This window comes from Haemorhous mexicanus, chromosome 4 (assembly GCF_027477595.1).
Source record: "Haemorhous mexicanus isolate bHaeMex1 chromosome 4, bHaeMex1.pri, whole genome shotgun sequence".
Taxonomy (NCBI): Eukaryota; Metazoa; Chordata; class Aves; order Passeriformes; family Fringillidae; genus Haemorhous; species Haemorhous mexicanus.
The window spans coordinates 42,247,936-42,263,028 of NC_082344.1; positions in this window are offsets into that span (position 1 = coordinate 42,247,936).

Sequence of the window (15,093 nt, forward strand, 5' to 3'; positions counted from 1 at the left end):
GCTTCTGAAAAGCAGTGAATCTAAGCTGAATCTTAAGAAGTAAATGGGAACACATCTTTATCATCTTTTATAATCTAAGAGTAAGGACTCATTCAAGAAAACAGGCTCGAAGTTAAAAGAGAATATTTTTATGAAACACATAATTAATGTGTTGAACTCTCCACCAGAAGATAACAATGAAAGCAGGAAACAGAAAAGGCATGTAATTTAACGAATGTTGTTACACTGGACAGAATATTAAAATATATTTTCATAGATGTAAAGCAATTAGAGAAGTGCTAGTCATATCAGATTTTTTGACAAAGCAAAAAAGGCACAGAAATGAAAGTGAAATAATACTAAATCCCCTTACTCAAACATCACTGTTATTACAGCTGTTATGCAAAACAGATTGTGCACCACCACTCAGCTTCTGAAGGCTTGAACTTTTATTATGCATCTCTTAGTTTAGATCTCTCCAATGCTTCAACCCTATTCATTTTCCAAGAAAAATGTGTATATCTTGGATTTTTTCCAGTCAGTTCTACTGTGTATAGTAGTCTGGTGAAGACTTGTAAACAGTGAATGAATGAGATAAAGCGGTGTCTTTGACAGGCAAAATTAATGTTGTGATGCATGGTGTGGAATACACAACGGTTCTAAACATCAAAAAAGTATTTTTTTCTAACATTGCTCAAATTGAATTGATTAACAGAAGTAGAACAGCTAAATATTTTGTACACTAGTTAAATAATTTTTTCCACATTAACCTTTTCCTTTATTTTGGTGAAAATGCATTGTCCCTTTTAAAGAAGATTAAGTGTGTACATAGGTGTGTGCCCAACCTTCATCCAGCAGATTGCTGCAGTCCAAGCACTGCCAGTTGGGAGGCTATGTTTTACAGCCTGGGCTGTAAATAATCTCCTTTTTCCATGAGATTTGTGTTGAAAACTGTAGATTATCTTAAAATGTCCTAAAGGTATAATGATGTCAAAGTCACCACAAGTAAAAAAAAAGAAAAAGAAATTATCAGTTTGTTAAAGTTCTTAAGTATGAGTACTCTAAAATTGACAAAGAGATATCAGGCAATGTGAAAAGTTAGTTTCAAGCTCAGCTTAACTGAAAAATCTTTCTTTTGATGTTTTTTTTAATGGATGTCATTCCTGTGCAATTTATTTCAACTTTGCTGGAGTATTTGATGTTGGCCACCATCAGTTCCTTTAAAATAATAGATAAATAGGGTATGGCATACCAATTCCTGTGACAGTCTAGCCTATTTACTTCTGTAGCTTGCTGTTCTAAGATTAATGCAGGTGCGTTGATAAGCTTCTCAGTAGATGCTCATTAGGAAGCCTGCCTTTTCTGTGTACAGAATCAAGAAAAGGAAGCACACGTAATGGTGCATCTACTTTTAGGTTAACAGAGTTAAGGACAAAGTTACTTCTTAATTTTAAAAGTAACTAGGTCTAAAGAGAACTAGATGTGTCACTCATAAATTACATATGGTTTATTTTCATTCTCAGGGATTTCTATTAGCACAGAAATTGAAATTTTCAGTATAGGACTATGCAGATGAAAAGCACCAGATTGTTTTACGCAATATATTGTAACAACTTTAAACAAAAAGTTGGAATTGAAAAAGTCTGTTACTAGTTTACACTGAGAAGACCCCAGCAGTACAAAACATATTATGCCATTTTATAGACAGAACCATAATGAAAACATTGCTAAAGCAATGAGACTTGCCATCTACTGATGAGACTCAGGAGAAATTCTTTAACAGATGTTTCCCACATCACACAGATACTTATCCCTCTCTGATTACCATGATCTTGAAAATTCATTACTTGATTCAATGATCAATACCTCTTCATCAGTCCCGTTAAAAAAAAAAAGAATTATTGCAATAGTTTTTTCCTTCTACATAGCAGCTGATAAAATATATTATGGCCTTAAAAACCTTATGGCGAAGTTGTATTACAGCATTGCTGTGTTCATGGCATAATTAGGATCCTGTCAGGCCATCAATCATACACTGATGAATACACCTCTCATTTCCTTTCCCATTTTAAAACCCACTATCCCCACAGTGACTAGTGACTACTGTACTACAAGCTGACATGACCACATGCATACTTCTTTAAAATTTCAACTGCTGTCCTCTGGGATTATTTATTATTATTTACTGCAAACTTAGTTCAAAAGCTCCTTTTAACAGCTATTATTTTTAAATGTCCCTAACATACAATGCACTGAATAATATTACATCTGGATAGCCTCTTTCTTTAGCTGGAAGTTTCATCATTAGACATTGTTTAGACACCTATCAATTAGAGATATCAAACCCTTTCTAGAGTAGCTATTCATCACCTAAAGAAAAAACTTTAGCAGCTTATACCCTGACTGTAATTAGCATGAAAATAAGTTTGAGATACTAAACAAGCCTGGAAATATGGAGGGTCAAATGAACACCGAACAAAATACCCAGTTCTATTCGTTTAATCTTCTTTAATTTATAGAAATCTTCAAACCTAGGTCACACTAATAATATTTTCATATCTGTAACATATATACTTCATTGTTAAAATAACTTGCTCAGCTCACATAACATACATTGCACATATGACACCGCTGTACAGTGAAGTGCACTCATTTTTATGCACAAAATAACTTGAAATAAGCTGTAGCAAACAGATACTGAAAAGAAATTCTTGCCAAGGAAATGTGAGAGGTCCCTTGTTTTTCACATTATTAGAAATGCTAAGAATTATGTTTTAGCTTTCTGTCAAATTTTATACTTTTTCAGTTTTCACTGATTTTCATAAGGAAGATAAAACAGCTCAATTTAAGTATTCTACTGCTTTTAATTTCCTTTAATATTTATCCTGTTAGTATAAATAATAACTCAGGTACCTCAAATGGCATGACTTATTTCTGCTATACAGCCCATGCTATAGTTTTTTTTGAGTGGGATGAAAGAAACAGGCATCTCAGGCCAATAAAAATGACTTAAACAGAAAGAAAATCTTCATAATAAGTATTTTTAATTCAATTAAAGATTTTTTCATAGGTGAGTCAGGAGTAATAATTCAATTAAAATAAAATTTTTCAGCATAGATATGGCATAAACACCAAACCCCTTGATTACCAATAAATTTTTCTTTATAGTAAGTAATCTAATTTAGTCTGGGACACAAGAGAGAACAAATTACCATATAACCAAATAATTCCAGTAAAACTGTTTTTAAAATTATATCCTGGGCAACAATGAAATCAAACATCTGAACTTAGTCTAGCAGCTTAAAACCTACACCTCAAAAAATATCACCTTGCCTACCTCTTGCACATAAATCATAGAGTGCCACCTTGCCTGTGCAGCCCTTACTTTCTCAACTGCTAAAAATTGCTGGCATCATTAACTCACTTCATATTATGCTATTTCTCTTTCTGCCGAACCTGTCATCACCTCATTTTCTCCTGCATCCCCTGGTTTGACAGATGCACTTGCAGTAATACTTTTCTAGTTTTTGACTTATTCAGATTCTGCTATATTGCCAGCTTCCTCCTGAGAGCGCTGCTGGATCAGGAGCCTGCTTCCTTCGCTTTCACATAGCACTAAAGCAGAACTCCAAGCACCGCAAGAGCCGCAGCATTGTGTCCTACAGTTTGGCTGCTTATTTCCAACTTAACACATGCCGTGCAGATTTATCCATGATTTACAGAAACAAGGGACTTTTCCAAGGGAAATGCATACAGCTCACATTACTGTGGTCTAGACAGCTCTGTCTCATTGACAGGAAAAGGGAACATGTCTTACCTATACACATTCCACACATATCATTACACATGAAGTACATTCACAGCTTCTGAAAAACCAAGCAGATTTTCATTCTATGTTGTTTGGATGTGCCTGATTTTTAGGGCTGGTGATTAGAGCTACTTTTTTTTGTGTACTTGACAAGACCTTGTATAAAATTGGCATATAAAAAATAATGAGATTCATTTTTCTTTTAAAAATAATTTTCAAACAGGAAACTATCATGGTGATTGTAACATGGATAGATTAATATGGAACCCTATCAAAATCATTAAACTGCTGATACAACACTATTTCAGTAAGGAATTTAAGGAGACTTAATTAAAAAAACACACCACTGTTTCTAGAAAATCTTATCGTCAAGTAGGTTTTGTGACATTGTTAGACTATATGCAATTTTGTCTAAAAGCTACTCAAACATATGAAGTAAATTAATCCACCTGAAAAATCTAAAAAAGTTGTTGCCATTACCAGTATGAAGTTGGGGTGCCTGTAGAGGTGTCTGTCAAATTCTAATCATCTCCTTTTGCTTCAACACTTTAGAATTGGTCAAAAATTACTATACTGATAAAAGGTATACTGATACTGACAGGTAAATGTATAGGGTAGACTTTGTCTCTGAAGAGTACTGTAGTTTACTCTTTTGCTCAAGGAAGAACCAAAGCACACTGTTTCCACTACCTTGGCCCCTCACTCCTGCTAGAAAGGAAACCATGTATCTTATATAGCTGTTACTTCTCTCAAGCTGCTGAGTGTGTCATTGCATCTAAACAGTGTTTCAATGTGAGGCTCATAAGAAAGTATATGCAATCACAATCTGTAAAATAACCCAAAGATGGATGCAGACAAACTGTTTTTATAAATTGCTCTTATCTTCTTAATACTTGTCTTTGTTTTTAGTCTGCCTTTATTTCTAGTCTAGCTAGGATCCTAGAATTATTTCTGTGCAATATTTGCCAATTCAATTAATGGTCTGTTGGAGTAAACATTCCAGATCATTAATGAAGACGTTAAATAAAACCAGTTTTAACACTATTCCCAGGGTGCCTTGGCAGACATTTCTCCTCACAACATAATTCATCATACCCTTTTTTTGGAGATTACTTGGATGATATAGCTGATGTAAAAGAATGCTGCCCACCTGCTTGGATATGTTATCCACAGGGAACATATCACACCAATTAGAGGAGAAATTCACTGACTTTCTTTGCTTCTCGCTGCAAGACAGAAAATGAAGAGTGTTGACAAGGTTCTAGAAAAGATCTCTGCACTTTTTGGTTCCTGATACCTGAGACACAGTTCAGCAGCCAGACCACTGGAAATGCTCTTCATAGAATCACATTTCTACTTTTTGAAAAGAAGACTTACTAATTAATAGACGTAGAGAGATGCCTATTCCCAGGTTAAAGGAAACCAGAAACAAAAAAAAAAAAAAAAAAAAAAAGAAAAAAAAAAAAAGAAGAAAACTCAAACCCATCTGCTACTAAAAGAAAGCAACTTATTTTATGAAAGTGCTCCCAAACCAGAGCATATTAACCTGAAAATCAACCTCCTTTGAATCTTTGGTAGCAAATTCTATTTAGCTGAAATTTAACTGTATTTAAGTTACTTTGTAAAGAGACTTCTACAGATGCAGAATTCTCTGGATGATTTTCCACCCCAGGTAGTGATCTATGTAACCTTGTTACTTACATGGTATCACCCACCGCTTTTCAGTGGTTGAATCTCTGGTGTCAATTTCCTTGCTGGCACATCAGCATACAGATGGTTAAAGCAAGATCTTTCTCCCTCTGAAAAAAAAAAAAAAAAAATAAGACATTTAGTGGTCATTGTGAGTTTCAACAGCTTTTATTCCATTTGTATAAATAATCTCTATAGTTAGTGCTATATAATCTCTACAGCGGAAGCCATTGTGGAAACTTCCCACTATTACCAAAAGAGTCCAGGGGCTCTACATTTTAAAACAACAGTCTGCTTAAACCCAAGATTACTGCAGCTGGTATTCTTACTGTGTAATTTCATGATTCAGATATTATTTATGTTATTTGTGGATATAAATCCTATTCATGTGTTTCTGTAGTCCAGTTAAAGGCTTTGTTTTATTTTATGCAGTTCTTTCCATTTTCTTCATCAGATTCTATTTAGTATTAGCCAACATCATTTTTCCCTTAGCTACTCCATTGTCTAAAACCTTTTACAGTGATGGCACTTTTATTCACTGATTTATGCAGCCTCCTTTTTTAATTTTTCATTAGATCTGACTTAAAAATGGGCAATAGAACAGGTACAGTCCACAACTACTTATCAACGACCCTCTTATCTGTGATGGGCCACATTAAATAAAAATCTCACCATTATCACCATAAATCTGCATGAGGGAACTAAAGCCAAAGGCTGAAATACAGAGAGAGTTCAAAATACCAGAAAGCAAAAGGAATAAATCATTCATAGTATTGCAACTTTGCCAACCCTCACACTGAAAAAGTGCATCCTAAAGAAAGGTTTTGCACTTTTTGAACTTTCTGGTACTCCTGTCAAACCTCTTCCTCCTCAAGTTCTGTCACATTATACTCATCCAAATAACTTTGTTGCCAAAGCAACCTTCTCCCCACTTCACTAAACATCAGAAAGTTTTTTGCACAGAAGCCCATCTCTTACTGCTGTAGCAGTTTAATCAGCAACTGCTTTTGACAGTCCTCTTCCAACAGCTCTTAGATACAATATTTCATTATCAGGAAGGGAAAAAATAAATAAAGTCTGAGTTGGCAGTATGTGCACAATATGATTTGGAATTTGTTTGAGTAACAAAGAATTTCACACAGAATTCAAAACCACAGCAAGAGCAATCTGACTGATGAAGAATGTAGATCTTAGACCCACAGGAAACAAGCAGATTGGAGGAAACCTCTGCTCAGCTAGGCCCACTCAAAGCAAGGCAATATTCTAAGTAATATCAGCTTCCATTGGGTTTTACCCAAGAGTACTCTCTTAATATGGAAATTTCACATGCACTCTGGACAACCCACTCCAGTTCTTTAACTCTTTTCATCAATTTCTCTTTTTTCTTTAGATAGAAAAATATTTCTGTTCCTGAATGTGTTGCATTGCCTCTTGTCCTTTTGCTGTGAGCCTCTGAGAAAAGCCTCTGCATCCTTAACAACTTGACTTTTTCTTAAGCAGGTGAAGACAGGGATCAGAGAAGTGCAGAAAGCCTTGCTGCTCTCTTCTGCTAAGCAAACACTGCTCTCTCAGCTTCTTGCCAGCCAGCTCCTAAACATATTGGTGGAGCTCGGCTGGATTTCCTTTAGTTTGTCAAAGTCTTCCTGTGCTGAGAAATCCAAAGCTACGCACTGGAGCTCAGGTGTGGCTCCCTGTGATATAACCAAACAGAACCCATCGATCCCCGTGATGTAACCTAGCAGAACCCATGGTTCCCCGTGACACGACACAGCAGCACCCGCGGCTCCCGGAGCGCTGCGGGAGCCCTTGTCCCGCGCTTCCCCGTGCCCGCGGGCCGCCGGCAGCCCCGTCCTGCCGCGCCGCTTCGCCGCCGCACAAAGCCCCGGCCAGAACTGGTTGCGTGGGGTTGTTCCACTCCAGGAGCTGGACTTGGAAAAAGAGGCATCCTCTCGCTTCTGTACAAGTCCAGGCTTCTTTGCTTATGACTTTCCCCACCTCTAGAAAATACACTACATCTATTCACTCTGAAACTCAGCAAGCCATTTACCAACTCTCCTCCACATTTGTTTTATTTTTTTGCTTCCTTCTAGCCCCTTGAGGAAAAAAAAAAAAAATAAATCTTGGCTGGCCCTTCTCTGCTTTCCCAGCTTGAAAGCCAGGAACAAAATGAAAACCTCAGCTTCAGTAATGATATGCTGCCTCCTTCCAGCCAGGAGGAAAAATCTTTTTTGAATCTCCACAAGGACAGGCAGAAATTCATAAAGAGCTAAAGCTTTTTATCCTACATCAAAACTGTCTCTAGCCTTTACCAAAGTCAGCAAGATCTATCCTTTCCTTCCAGATTGTTACCCTTGACTAAGGCTCAAGAATAAAGTAGTGATTGCAAGCTCTTTGGTACAGGCAGAAAGCTGGACATCACTTTTGGGTAAAATGAGTATTTTGGAAGACAAAAATAGAAATAAAGTTCATCAAATGGGACATTCACATTACTTGCATTAGCCAATTTGAGTTCTGTTTTCCATTCTTTCTTGCTGATAGGGTTGCAAGTAATAAATATATGTATGGAAGACATCCAGTTTTGTTTAATTCACTGGCATTGTCTGAGGAGCAATGAATCATGTCAGAGATTTAAAGGGATTACTGATAGAGAAGAGTGTAACCTTTCTTCCAATACAACAGCTGTTCTGAAAAATTTCCATAATAACAGTTGCTTTTAATTATATAAAGAATTGCAAAGCCTTTTTAGCTTCATATCAATAATGCAGCTTTGATTCGAAAGTTGCTAAAGAGATAATCCTCAGCCTTTTTTGTCAGGGCCAGTTTGTGAATAGCAATGATTTAAATCCCAATGTCATCTTTTTTTTTTTTTTCAAAGGAAGGAAAGAATGGTCTTTATTTCCTTGGAACTTGGACTGAAAAATTACAAACAATGCTTGGAAAACATTATTCTCATAAGAGTCCTTCAAGAAATGCTCCTGATGCCTAAACAGACACATGTAAAATAAAGGATCAGAAGTATGGCACAGATATAAGGAGAAAAATAAATATTCTAAAATATCTAGTCAAACATTACTGATAAGAATAAATCCTAAATCTCTATATCTAGAATTGGTGTGTTTTACTAAAGAAGGATTATTTTTAGTAATTTTCAGGGCCCTGCCAAATCAGTAAAAATTGCATTTCTTTATCTTCCACTCTTCCTGCTTCTCTCTGTGATTAAGTACTGGCCTCTGACTGCTTAATGCTTATTCATTCCTCATTTTCTGGGCAGATCACTAGTTTGTGAAGATAATTAGAGACCCCTGCTATTCCTTCTAAGCCTTGAATCTTCAGACTAATTAAAATGGAGTGCTGCATAGGCACATGCAGCTGATAAAGGCTTATAGCAAGGTACTAGGAATCACACTATTTGTGTCAGAAAAATAAGTAAAAGCTCATTGCATCTGCTAGGAGAGAGCAACATTTTTCCATGGTCCTCTTTTGTGGTTTAAGAATAGTATCCTCCAATCTAGGACTCTCACCGAGACATTCCAAATGATGTGCTACTCCTTTGCTTCCCCCTGCCCTCCCCTCCCACTTTGCAGAGGGCTGGAGAGGCAAACTGGAGGCACAAAAGGCAAAGATCATTCATGGATTGAGATAACAATTTACTGGAAACAGCAAAGAGATCAGGAAAAAAAAAAACAAACCCAAAAAACAACAATATTAAAAGCAAAAGCTTACAAGAGAGAAAATGATTCACATGCAAAAATGCTCACAATGGTGCTCAACGGACGGAAGCCATGTCACCCCAACCACTTCTAATGAGTCAAGGAGTTGAGTTAGAAATGTTGTTAGCAAAGACCATATACTGTAATTAGAGCCTAACTAGGAAATCAGTTGATACCAGGTAGGGACAACTGAAACAAGGCTTGGAATGACAGGTGATACATGAAGTATTGTAGAGTACAGGAGCCATAAATACCACTGACTTCTAAGAATGGGAGGGGGTTTGGACTGTGACCTGCAAGCCAAGCAGCCCAGCCAACTTGACACAGATGAAGAGTTTACCATGAAGAAGGCATCTTACTTCCTCCCCAGAAGCCCACCAAAAGAGAACAATTGTACAGCTGTAATGGATATTCAACTAATTATAATACCAGGCAAGAGCTAATGTTTATGTAATAAGCATTGTAGAAACTGTACTGGAAACCATCTGAATATGTAAAACCTTTTAGGATAAATAGAGAGCAGGAGTTTGTGACTTTCTTGCACATGCTTTTGGAAATAAATCTGCTTGTGTCCAGTGCTGTAATAAACATACCACTTTTCAACTTTAATTAGTTGAAGAGTCTTCTGTCCATGCTTCACTAATACTGCCTATGCTTTTGAAAGAATATTATCCAAATATTTTCTAATATGGCATTAAAGTATAACATTTAACATCTAAGAAAATACAGTAAATTTTTCATCAGAATCATATTCTCCTAACTTTTATTTTTCCTTGAGCTGTTAATCTTTAATGTAAAACATACTGCATAAGTGAATACACCTCAGAGCAGTGCACTTATAAATGCAATAGAGGTGAGAAGGCTACAAAAAATTTTTCTGCCTCTCTCCAGATACCATTTTCTCCTTTCATCTGTTTTAGCATGTAGATAGCCTAGAGGCACTGCTGGACACTTTATCGTAAAGAGCTTAAAGACGTAACCATCTGAATAAACTACTGCAAGGTCTAAATGTTTTCTTTTCTCCTCCAGACAAGTGAAGTAACTTTTATTGAATTTGGGAAGAGCCAATATCCATCAACAAAACAAGGGAGACTACTGGCCCTGAACTGTGTCTCAAAATGCAGTAAAGTTATGAGCAGTGTTCATAAATTGCCAAGAAGGTTGTCTGTACTTATCCCATGAATACCCAGCTTCAGTAAGATCAGTAAGATCTGCTGTCCCCACCCCGAGGCAGTTGCATATTGCTGTCATATTGTTTCTTCAAATGAAGTTAAACTATGACTGTAAATTAGATTATGCAGTTCTGAATGAGTAGAGGCATCTATGCTGACAGGTTTGAGCATCTAAAAGCAGCAAGAGTAGGGAAGGGAATAAAAACCTTTAAGGATTTATAGCTTTCAGTACAAACTTATGAAGTTACTTTTTTCTCCTCAATTTTTTCCAAAACATTTTATTTCTGAATTTAAGTAGGGTCTAAGTCAATTCTACTCCAATACTGATCTATAGAAGAAACATTTAGGAAAGAAATTTTAAATGCATCATTTGTGTACTACAGTCAGCATCTCGGAACAAATTCATATATTATTGGATCTTTCTCCAGTTTTGCTTACTAACACAAAAAACCCTCACTTAACTAAACTCGCAGCTTCATATCATCAGTGAACTTGCTGAGGAGACATTCTAATTCTTTTGCCAAGTCTTTTCCTAGGAAGCTAACTTTGTGCTGTAGCCAATTATCTCTAGAATGTGCTCACAAATCAAGAGTTGATACCATTTTCTCTATACCTCATACACAGGTGGAATTGTTTAACTACCTCTACATGTCTTGTTTATATCTTGGAGAGTGCTCCAAGAGATGTGGTTTCTTGTAATGGTCACATGGTCAGCATTTGTCAGCAAATGGTGAGGAGTGTAGTCTCACTTGGAGCAGTCTCTGCAAGTCTCCCTCCTGCTGGCTTAAAACAGTCACACAACAAGTCTATAGCTAGACTATGACTAGCTTCAAAGTACTCCATATGATTTGAAGCAGCATATGGACTGTTGATCTGGTGTCAACAAAGGAACTGTCATTTTCACTGGATTACTAGGTACACTGATGGAGAAAAGAAGAGGAATCTTTTAGTAAAACATTGCAATAAAAATAATCAAAAAAAGCTGATGGATAAGGAATACTTAAGAATATAACTTATTAATAGCACAATTAAGACACAGATTCACTTCCAACGAGCCAAAATTAAATTCACAATCTCAAAAGCCCCTGTCACAAATAATGGCAAGATCACAGCCTTAGATCAGAATATCCTTCCAGAGGTAATTCTATTACAAAACGTAACGTTTGAGGTGGTTATGTTCAGAAGTCATATGTTGAAAATCATATTTGGTAATTCCAGGCTAATGTAAATTATTAAATCTATCACCTTGGTGATAGTTATAGCTCTAGTGAAAAAGAAAGGATGTTACACAAAGAAAAAGCATTCTGATAAGAGGAACAGCTTAGAACGGTGTCTTTTCTAGTCTACTGCATATTTTCTCTGGAAAGCTCTAGGATCAATTTTCTCCACTTCCCAGGGGAAGAAGGCACCACTGATTGGATTGCTCCAGCAGCTTAAAGAAGCTGCCACATTCTCATTTAAAAAAAAAAAAAAATTGCTTTGCTTGGATTTCTAACCAAAGGAGCTGTTTTACTGCTATGAATCCAGATGGCAGAGGCATCTCGGAAACTCCATTGGCACTTCCTGGCTCAGCATACAACTGAGTCATATTCTCTGACATACCTCTCCCCTTACACTGCACAAGGGAAATAGGTGACTGCCTGAAGGTTCACAGCAGGGTATCCAATAGAAGGAACTGCTATTGTTCCCTGTGTGGCTAACGGAGAGAGAGAACTAATGAAGCCCTCTAAATCACTGTCTGGTGAGGTGCCTACCTATTGCCACTGATTACTTAGACAGTTCACAGTTTCCATTACCTTAGATATATAGTATAGTTGATGGACCTCGATTATTACTGAATTTTAGGGAGTGTGAATAGCTTGCCTGTCTCTTTTTAATCCTAACTCCCTCTAGTGGATTTAACCCTTTGGTCGGAGCAGCAGAAAAATTCAAATTTAAAAGAGATTTTTTCTGCTCCCCTGCCCTCACCCAGCAAAGTAAAAGAAATTAATACAGTGTGAAGATCTCTTTGGAAAGAACTATGATCTTTGGTGCTTGAAAGCAATCCATATCTAATTCCTGACTGAGAATGGCAAAATTACTCTGCTGAAAGCTAGCATGTTGAATTAGCCCAGATTTTTAAAGGTGTTTTATTTTTTTTATCTCTAGGGAAATCAAGGATTGCTATAGAGATAAAAAACTATCATTTTTAAAAGAGTGGTGTCTTGTTTACAGCCAACCAGTCACTGACAGGTGAACTTGTCGTACTCTTAATTACTACTCAGAGAAATTCTGGTAATGCGACAATATTAAAAAATAGTTATTTTAAAAAATATAATTGCACACATAATTAAGCAGTTTAGTTTTTTTGCATCCTCTATCTGTCTAATTTGAAAGAATGTCCTCTCTGGAAATTTCGAGTACAACATAGACTTCTGTAAGTATTTTTCTTTCTTCTTTAGTATATGAGTTAGAGACCTAAAAATATGTTTATCTGTGACCAGTCTTCAATAGGTAGAAATCAGGACAAAACTACTAAGTCTCAACTATCCCTTTTACTTCCAAACCATTAATCCATTAATTACTCCATTTTGAACACATACTCCCATGTTCAGTGAAAATGGTATTTACGTTGTAGCATTCTAGTATGGCTGCATCAATGAAATAAATGCAAGAAACTCTAGTACTAAAGCTATTATTCACAATTTGGTTAATATTTTATATTGATGCTTCACTGCAATTCTCAAAGAACCTCCTTGATCTTTATCTTTAAAATAACTGCAGCTGTAAAAACAAAGCTACAATAGTATAGGGATTTTTTGTAAAGGAAAGTAAGACCTCTCTACTAATAAAAGAATCCAAACAGTCATAGTATTATTTTTTTTCAGATAACTGACAAAAAAAAATTACTATGTGTCTGTATCAACTATGCATGACCCACAAAAATCACTGGCAGACCAGGAATTTATAACCAGAACACATTCCCTGGACAGCGCAACTATTTGGATTAATTGCATTAAGAGACTTAATTTTTAAGGATTTGGGAATGTTTTTACAAGGTTTAAGAAGGATTTCATTGGGATTACATGATGAGCAATTCTGAGTGTGCTTAACTGTTCACATTAACTCTCTAAGCAACCATGAAATGGATCAGTCATCGCTGATTATTAATTCTTATCCAAGATTTTGTCACCATAAAGGGAATATCTTTGTAGTTCAGTGTATACTTCAACCAGCCAGTAGAAAAAACACCCCTATGCTTTAGCAAGGATCTCAGTGCTGATGTTCTTCATACTGCTGGATTTGAACAGAGCGTGCTTGTACTCTGCATATTTCTGTTCTCTTGTGTTGCCTTCAGAAAAATGTAATTTTATTATTAGATCTAAAATGATATTTAAGTTGGTCTTTATTTAAATTGATCTATATTTGCCATACGATAATATTACTTGCCAATACCACTTTCAAAGCTCTATTAATTGCAAATTTAACTTAGGTGTTGAAACTGAGCACCAATGTTCTAAGATTAAAATATTAATCCAAGGAAGAAAATATGCATAAACTAAAAAGTTTTAGCAGTTGCTCTACTTGCACCAATTAGCCACATAAATTTTATGCCAAATGTTCTGTTACATGAACTGGGACAATGTAGAGAATTAGGGCTTCTATATAAATTCTGGAAACCTGAATTAAAAAAAAGAATTGTATTCTTTTTATATTTCTGGGAAACCTGAAGTTTTAGAAAGAAATGCACTTCTCTGTGTTTGTTTTTTTTCTAATGAGATCACAACTGCATTAATATACCAAAATGTGAGTGTCCAGTGCTGAGCACACTGTTCTGTTGTAGGCTATTATCTGATGGTAAATATGCAAATGCACAAATAAAATAAGAAATGATGCCTGCAAACCTCATTGGGAAAAATAACAGAGGCAGCTGTGCACAGAGTCCAAGAACACAGGTCAAATTTATGAGCATATGTAGACTTACTCAATTTTTATTTTAAAAAGAGATTTTGCCTTTCACTGCAAATAATTTGTGTTACTGCCTACATCAATTATTGTACAATAGAACAATTTTGTTGATGTAAAGGCAGTCAGGAAGTAAAAAAACCAGTCAAATCTTAAACTTCTACTTGAGTATTTATTTGCTTGTTTGTCTCGAATTTGCACATTTAGTTACCTGTGGTAGAGATTATTGTGGACATTGGATTTTTCAAAATCAAAACAAGGTGTGAACAACTATTGATGGAATTAGCTGCCAGCAAATATTAAATTCTAATACTGAACTCTGGAACAAATTTAATGAATTTTAATTTTTTTATACTTAATACTTGCCTTGTAGCCTGGTAACTTCATTGTTGAAACTGAATGGCAGCAACTGAGATTTCCTGACTTAAGGAAATACTTTCACAAAAGTATTCTATTTGGAATGCTGTAAAACACAAACAGCTGTATATTTCTAACTTGGCTACACTATTAGATCACTAAGAAATTATATCAGCAATAATATCGCCCAACAACTGTTCTTCATTCAGCTGTTGTCATTTAGGTAATTTTACCTATAAACTATCCCGATTTAAAGTTCAGCACTAGTCATTTGCTACAGAATACAGAACAGTCAGACTGGTATATTACACTGCTATTACCTCTCTTCCCTTTGTTTCAAATATTTTATTAAATGTTTTTATTACAGCAAAGAAATTCCCAAATGTTTGTCCCCACCAAACACTTTAAGATGAATCTCACCAACAACAGATTG